General features: G+C 43.1%; 1 long non-coding RNA gene across 1 annotated transcript; it reads right to left on the bottom strand.

Moving 5' to 3' along the window:
* Positions 1-214: 214 nt before the first annotated feature.
* LOC137522403 (uncharacterized) lies at positions 215-2,910 on the bottom strand. The gene is made up of 2 exons (XR_011022281.1): positions 2,780-2,910; positions 215-465 (listed from the first exon to the last, which is right to left on the bottom strand). It is a non-coding gene; the product is annotated as an uncharacterized lncRNA (long non-coding RNA).
* Positions 2,911-7,574: the final 4,664 nt, after the last annotated feature.

Below are 7,574 nucleotides of genomic sequence, written 5' to 3'. Positions count from 1 at the left end.
AGTTATAATTCATTAGGCAAACACAAGCAAATAAAATGGAGCTTGTTTACCTCATAGAAAAAAATCAGTTCAGGTTATGCTTATTGCCTTTTTCTCCGATTGTTGAGAATGTGATTTGGAAAGATTCCATGAGGGAAAGCAGAAGAGGCGAACGGGAGGCAGCTGCTGGCAGATGAGGCGACGGAGCGCTGATTGGAGACAAAGGAGAGATCAGTTTAATCACTGTTGTGCTGAGGAGCCATTTTGTATCTTTATTTCCGTGAAGGCAAAACACTCGGCACATTGTGCGGCGACAGTCAATGACATTCTCTCTCTGAAATCATATTTGAGACAGTTTTCATTTTCCAATTAGCGAGCGTAACCCCGATTCCTCCTGCAAGAGACGCCCGCTTGCCGTTATGCTGGAAGAAGCAAATGACATTATATCGGAGCGCAAGTATCCATGGATTATTCATTTGGAGAAATCTACGAAGATGGACACAATTGTGGGATATGTAAAAAAAATAAAAAAGAATAAAAAAACACTGCATCATATAGACCTAAATTTTTATTATTTTGATAATGATTTTATTTTTACTTTATTTTATTTTTTTACTAATTATTTGTCTCACTTTATCCGCTTATATTGTTATAACATCTTATAACGCAGCTTACCGCCAGAGGCATAGATAGGTCTTTCAGCGCCCGGGGACAAAGACTATTAACGCGTATCTTGCCGCAACAAAAACTGGGCATGGTCACACAACAGAATGTGGGTTGGGCTAAATATACATGACCTTAGCAGTGGAGTAAAAGGTATGCCAGGGAAGTGTGAGCTCTGTCATAGTGTTTCCCCCAAAATACATGTAATCTGACAGCATTTCACCAAAAATACATGTAATTTGGCAGTGGTTCCTCCAAAATACAGATAATATGGCAGTGGCTCCCCCAAAATAGACATAATCTGGCAGCAGCAGTTCCCCAAACATGCACATAATCTGGAAGCTGTTCCCCAAAATACACTTAATCCGGCAGCAGCGGTTCCCCCAAAATACAGTTAATTTGGCAGCAGTTTTCCCAAAATATGTGTCCCCAGTATAGGTAACCAGGTCTATAGGTGTCCCCAGTGGAAGTAACCAGGCCTATAGGTGTCCCCAGAATAGGTAGCCAAGGGTATAGGTGTCCCCAGAATAGGTAGCCAGGGGTATAGGTGTCCCCAGAATAAGTAGACAGGTCTATAGTAGTCCCCAGAATAGGTAGCCAGGTGTATAAATGTCTCCAGTATATGTAGGTAGGGGTATATGTCCCCAGTGTATGTAGCCAGTATAGCTGTCCCACTCCCCAGTATATGCATGGCCGGATTTCTGGCAAGGCCACATAGGCCATGGCCTAGGGCACCAGATAAACAAGGGGCGGCCTGCAGACAGTGGGCATTATTTGCAGGGCATTATTTGCAAGTGTCCAAACAAATGAAAGGGGTCAGGATAACTGCACTATTAGTACCAGCTGGCATCTGCCTGTGCAGTGCTACAGGCAGCTGCAGTCCATTAATTAAATGTTTGTGAACAGTGTGTGACTAGCAAAAAGCCAGACCTTGTCCAATGACATAGCAGCAGCTGCAGGCAGTTACAGAAGGCCGGGTCTCACGCACTTGGTGTGGGGGATGAAAGGACCAGGGGCAGCACCAGCAAATAGTACAGAATACAAAAGGCAGCCTCTCACAGTACCCATTTCTTAATTATTGATTGGCCAGCGCTGTTACCCTGGAGAAAGCAGTGGGTACAGGACTCACTTTTACATGTTGCTGACCCCACCCAATGTCCAATTGTAAGCCACTTTTGACTATGTGTGTGTGGTGGATGGCTCCCACCACGCCCATCACCTGTAGATCGCTTGATTGACCAGTTCCCCCGTGTGACGTGATTGATTCACTTCATGTTGCCGTGGAGACCTCGGCACTAGCCACAATAGTGGACACCAGCGGCCCAAAATTTTTTGGGTGTGTGTGTGTGGAGAGAGGTGGTAGGATACGGTTTCGGTTGGGGCGGCTGGTAATAGTCGGCCTTGGGCGGTAAGAAGTACAAATCCGGCCCTGAGTATATGTAGCAGGGGTATATGTCCCCAGTGTATGTAGCCAGTGTAGCTGTCCCCAGTATGTCCCCAGTATATGTAGACAGGGGTATAGTAGTCCCCAGAATAGGTAGCCAGGTGTCCCCCCAGCGGGATGCGGGAGCGCAGAGAAGAGGGAGAGCAGTGGGCACAGCGGTGGGGAAGGGGGGACGTCCCTCCCTTCCCTCACCTTAGGAGTCCCCCTCCCTCGCTGCCCCCTCCAGATATGAGCGGCTGGCAGGCGGCAGAACACTTACCCTATTCCGGGAGCATAGAAAGATCTGTGCTTCGCTACTCTGGTCTAGTCTAGACCAGAGTAGCAGCACACAGATCTTTCTATGCACCGGGAACAAGGTAAGTGTTCTGCCGCCCGCCCGCCGCTCATATCTGGAGGGGGAGCGAGGGAGGGCCTGGAGGGGGAGCCCTAAGGTGAGGGAAGGGGGGAAACGTCCCCCCTTCCCCACGGCTGTGCCTATCGCTCGCCCTTCTCTGCTCTCCCCGCAGGGAAATGAAAAAAAAATAAATAAAAATTAAATAAAAAAAAAAACACCTAATGATGAGCAAACATGATGTGAAATTTTACTTTCGAGGGAAAATGCCATCATTATTTATGGTTTTTCACATTTTTTGAGAATTTGCACACTGAAATAATATAGGTAGAAAAAAAACAACGTTTTGTAAGAAATAATACCTTTTAATGGCTAACTAATAGAGTTAAATGATGCAAGCTTTCTGGGATCTAGTCCCCTTCTTCAGGCATATTTCCAGATGTAAACTGAAGTAAAACACTGATGCAGATAAATGGTAAACACGAAGATGACAGTTGTGTTGGTTACTGTTTATCCGTTAGGTGTCAGGTGATCAGCAGGCTGGAGCCAGTGAGTTAGTGCAACCATACATGAAATCCAGCAGGTTTCTGAAGATCATGAAGCCAAATCAATCATGTTACATAAGGTGTCATGAATCCTGTTCCACAATTTAAACCTTCTGTTAATGTCTTGAACATTTTCATAAATTTGTACTCAGAAACTTTTCTTGATTGATCATTTTTGAAGTTACCCTTAAGAACAAGTACTTTTAGATCTTGCATGCTGTGTCCAGGTTCACAGAAGTGTTGGCCCACTGGTGTGTCCATTTTACCCTCATTAATTTTAAAGCAGTGATGGTTCATTCTTGTGCGCAGTTTTTGTCCTGTTTCTCCTATATAGATTCCTCTTGAGGGGCATTTCATGCAGCGTATCATGTATACAACATTGGATGACTCGCAGGAAAATTGGTCTTGTATTTGATGATATTTCTGTGAGTTTGGTATTTGTATTTGGCTTGTGCACAAGATATAAGGGCAGGTCTCACATCTTGCGTTATTACAGGGTAATGTGCCTGGAGTATCTGGTGTAGATAATGCACTTCTGATAATCATTTGTCTCAAATTGGGAGGTTGTCTGAAAGCAAGCAGTGGTAAATCAGGAAAAACATCCTTCAGGCGTTTGTCTTTATGGAGTATTGGTTGTAGGGCTTTTGATATCTTCCTCAGTGTCTTTAATTTTGGGTTGTAGGTTACCACAATTGGGATTCTGTTGTTTTCAGTCTTTGGGGTGTACTTCAACAGTTCCTCTCTTGATTTTAAAGTTGCTCTGTGTATTTGATCATCAACGATTTGTGGATGATATCCCTGATCTATGAATATTTTACGTAGTGACATAAGTTGTCTGTCTCTGTCCTCTGAATTAGAACATATTCGGTTATACCTCTGAGCCTGGCTGTAAACAATAGATTTTTTGGTGTGTTCCGGGTGGAAACTCTTCCATTTTAGGTAAATATGCCGGTCAGTTGGTTTACGGTATATGGATGTTTGTAAAATTCTATCTTGTATATAAATTGTGGTATCCAGGAAACTGACATGGGAGGTTGAAAAGCTGAGCTTTAACTTGATGTTCTTGTGGTACTCTGAGAAGTTTTTGTGGAATCTGATTAATTCTTCCTGTGATGCTGTCCAGATTAATAGGATATCGTCTATAAATCTGAAGTAAGCCCATGGTTTAATTTCACAAGTTGAAAGGAAGTTTTCCTCCAATCTGGCCAAAAAACAAATTTGCATACTGGGGCGACATCCTACTTCCCATAGCACTGCCCATTGTCTGTAGATACATACACACTGAAATAAACAATTTTTGCGGTAAACATACTGGGCTTGATTCACAAACCCGTGTTAACTGTTAGCATGGGCGTGCTAAACAGTTAGCACGCGAAGTGCCGCTCGCTGACTTTTTCACGATCGCGGACATTTGCACGCAAGAACGCTGACTTTTGCACACGATCGGCCGCCGATCAGCGTTATCGCGTGCAAGTCAGCGTTATCGCGTGCAAATGTCTGCGATTGCATGATCGCGGGACTTTGCACGTGAAAAAGTCAGTGTTCAGCACTTCACGTGATAACTGTTTAGCACGCCCCTGCTAAGGCCTCGTTCACATCAGGGCCGTTTCTGTGCGCTTTCCACAGCGCACTGCCCTGTGCGTTCAGCAAGGTATTGATTTTTCCATGTAACTAAATGTAGCTGGTTCACATCTATGCGCTGCGCTGAGCAGCGTTACAGAAACGTAGTGTTGCAGGCATTTCTGTGCGTTGAGCTGGAAAGCGCACAGCAATGCAAGTGAATGGGTCCGCTTTTTTAGCGCATAGAAGCGCGTACAAGCGCATAGAAGCGCATGCGTTTTTTACCCCTAATTGGAGAAAAAAATACATTTACATACAAAAACAAAGTTTTATTGACAACTGCTGCTGCTACAGTAAGCAAAACGTGCTTTAAAGAAGCGCAGCGCAACGCACAGAAACGCGGACTAAAGCGCGCACAAGCGCATGCGTTTTTTACCATGCGCTTTAACACGTTTTTCAGCGCAGCAGATGTGAACGAGGCCTAACAGTTAACACGGTTTTGTGAATCAAGCCCACTGATTTTTTTCAAATTTTCGCAACGGAAAGAAAAATTTGTTTTTTTTTAATCATAGTGCAAAAATACAATGTATTTTCAAGAATATTTTATCGAAATCGGGAAAAAACATTTTGCATGTGAAAATGACATTGCCTAAAATTTGCAAGCAACAAGTTAGTCATGGTCAATGAGATGCAAAGAATTCTGAGTGGTCCAGGATTATGAAAATTCCACATGCAAATTGAAATACCTTGAAAATGGACCAGTCTGAGGCCTCATTCACACCTAAAATTGGCAATTGCAAACGTTTTTGTGCGCTTTTTTTTTACCCCCTCCCGGCACTCTACTGTGCGCTGCGTTTCTGGTAAAAGCACTTTTCCAGAGCGGTTTTGTAATTCACTCCCTGACGCTAGTCAGGAAGTGAACTCTTTGACCCGGAAAATAATAAATACAATGGGCTTGATTCACAAAAGAGTGCTAACTGTTAGCACGTCCATTTTCGTATGAATTTTCCCATTGCGCGCGCTCGCGAATTTTCACGTGAAACGATAACGTTTTCGCGCGCAAACGCAAATTTTTGCGCAAAAACGATATCGATTTTGCGGGAAAATTCGTGTTTGCGCACGAAAACGTTATCGTTTCGAGCGAAAATTCGCAATCGCGCGCAATGCGAAAATTTGCGCTAAAACGGACGTGCTAACAGTTAGCACTCTTTTGTGAATCAAGCCCAATGTGTTTATTCTCAGATACGCTCATGCAAATGCTGCATAAAGCGGTTTTGTGAGTATTTATCTCTCCTCCTATACCTTCCATTATAGTAAAAATGCCCCCAAAATGGTCCAGGCACCGCTTTGCTAAACGCACAGCGCACGAACCGCGCTGATATGAACCTTCTCATAGAGAATCATTGCACCAGCGTTTTGTGGGCTATTGTAAAAATCGCCTGTGCTTGAAAAATGGCTGAAATTGCCCCCTAGCGTGACCGAGCCCTGGAGCCTCATACGAGGGAGGAGAAAAAAGATAAAAAACAAATGAATGACTCGTTTAAAAACGAGTAGCACAACCAACGTCTTTAGTGAATGGCAAATAAACCATCCATTGAGTTTAAGCATTCTGAGCTTGACAAATATTTGGTCATCATCAGCAGTGTCTACAGCACTATGATCGGCACATTCCTCCCGCTTATCGGTGAACAATCATTTGACATTTCGGTTTCAAGGGACCCTGAACAGAAGAAAAAATGCCAAACTGAACTTACTTCTTCCAGCACTGCGTAGTCTGTGAGTTCCATCAGCATCCTTTGGGCTCCCTCTGTTCTACCACAGGCGGCCCCATTAGCGCGCGACTTGGCCAGAAGTAGTGCGCAGCTACATCTGCACGCCAGGCACCTTAAGTTCTCTGCGCATGCAGGGTTTATTCTTTTAAAGGATACCCGAGGTGACATGCGACATGATGAGATAGACATGGGTATGTACAGTGCCTAGCACACAAATAACTATGCTGTGTTCCTATTTTTTTCTTTATCTGCCTGAAAGAGTTAAATATTAGGTATGTAAGTGGCTGACTCAGACAGGAAGTGACTACAGTGTGACCCTCACTAATAAGAAATTCCCCTTTTTATCTCTTTCTTGCTCTCAGAAGCCATTTTCTGCTCAGAACGTGTTTTTGTAGTTAGAATTTCTTATCAGTGAGGGCCACACTGCAGTCACTTCCTGTCTGAGTCAGGACTGAGTCAGCCACTTACATACCTGATATTTAACTCTTTCAGGCAGAGAAAGAAAAAAGGAACACAGCATAGTTATTTGTGTGCTTTGCACTGTACATACCCATGTCTATCTCATCATGTCACATGTCACTTCGGGTATCCTTTAAGAACTGTGCATGCGCAGAATGTTTTTTTCTTTTGAGAACATATGCATTTGGCTAAATGTATGGTAACAATGTGGCTCATTATTAAAAAAATCCATTCTTCCACTTATTTTTGGCTAGGAACACACTTCGCAGAAACGCTAGCGTTGTGGAAAACGCAGTGTTTTTGGCGCCAATGCAAGTCAATGGACCGCATTAAAAAAACGCACATAAAAACGCATATGTTTTTTGTATGCGTTTTCAAACATGCATTTTTTAAATTGCTGATTTTGCTGCATAATTTTCAAAAACGCATAAGAAACGCAAATAATTAAAATCAATGGTAACGTAATGTATTGCATTTTGTGTGCATTTTTTATGTGTTTTTATGTGTTTTTTTTTTTTTATTATTATTGTTTTGTCATGTATTTGTGCTTCCTGTTGTCTTCCTATTGATTTGCATAAAACACAATATAAAATTGCATGGAAAACGCATACAAAACGCATATGCGTTTTGTATATTGGAACTGCAAATGCATAAAACGCACACAAATCACATAGGCGGTAAAAAACGCCAATGCAAACGCACCAAAAATGCACAAGAAACGCACACACACACACACACACAAAAACCCACACATGACAGAAAACTCACCCTTTCACACATAGCCATGTGTGCACCCAGCCTTTACATTTCAAGGGGCACTA

This window comes from Hyperolius riggenbachi, chromosome 6 (genome assembly GCF_040937935.1).
Source record: "Hyperolius riggenbachi isolate aHypRig1 chromosome 6, aHypRig1.pri, whole genome shotgun sequence".
NCBI lineage: Eukaryota > Metazoa > Chordata > Amphibia > Anura > Hyperoliidae > Hyperolius > Hyperolius riggenbachi.
Note: the sequence above shows the minus strand (reverse complement) of the source record. Positions and strands in the feature narration are given on the sequence as shown.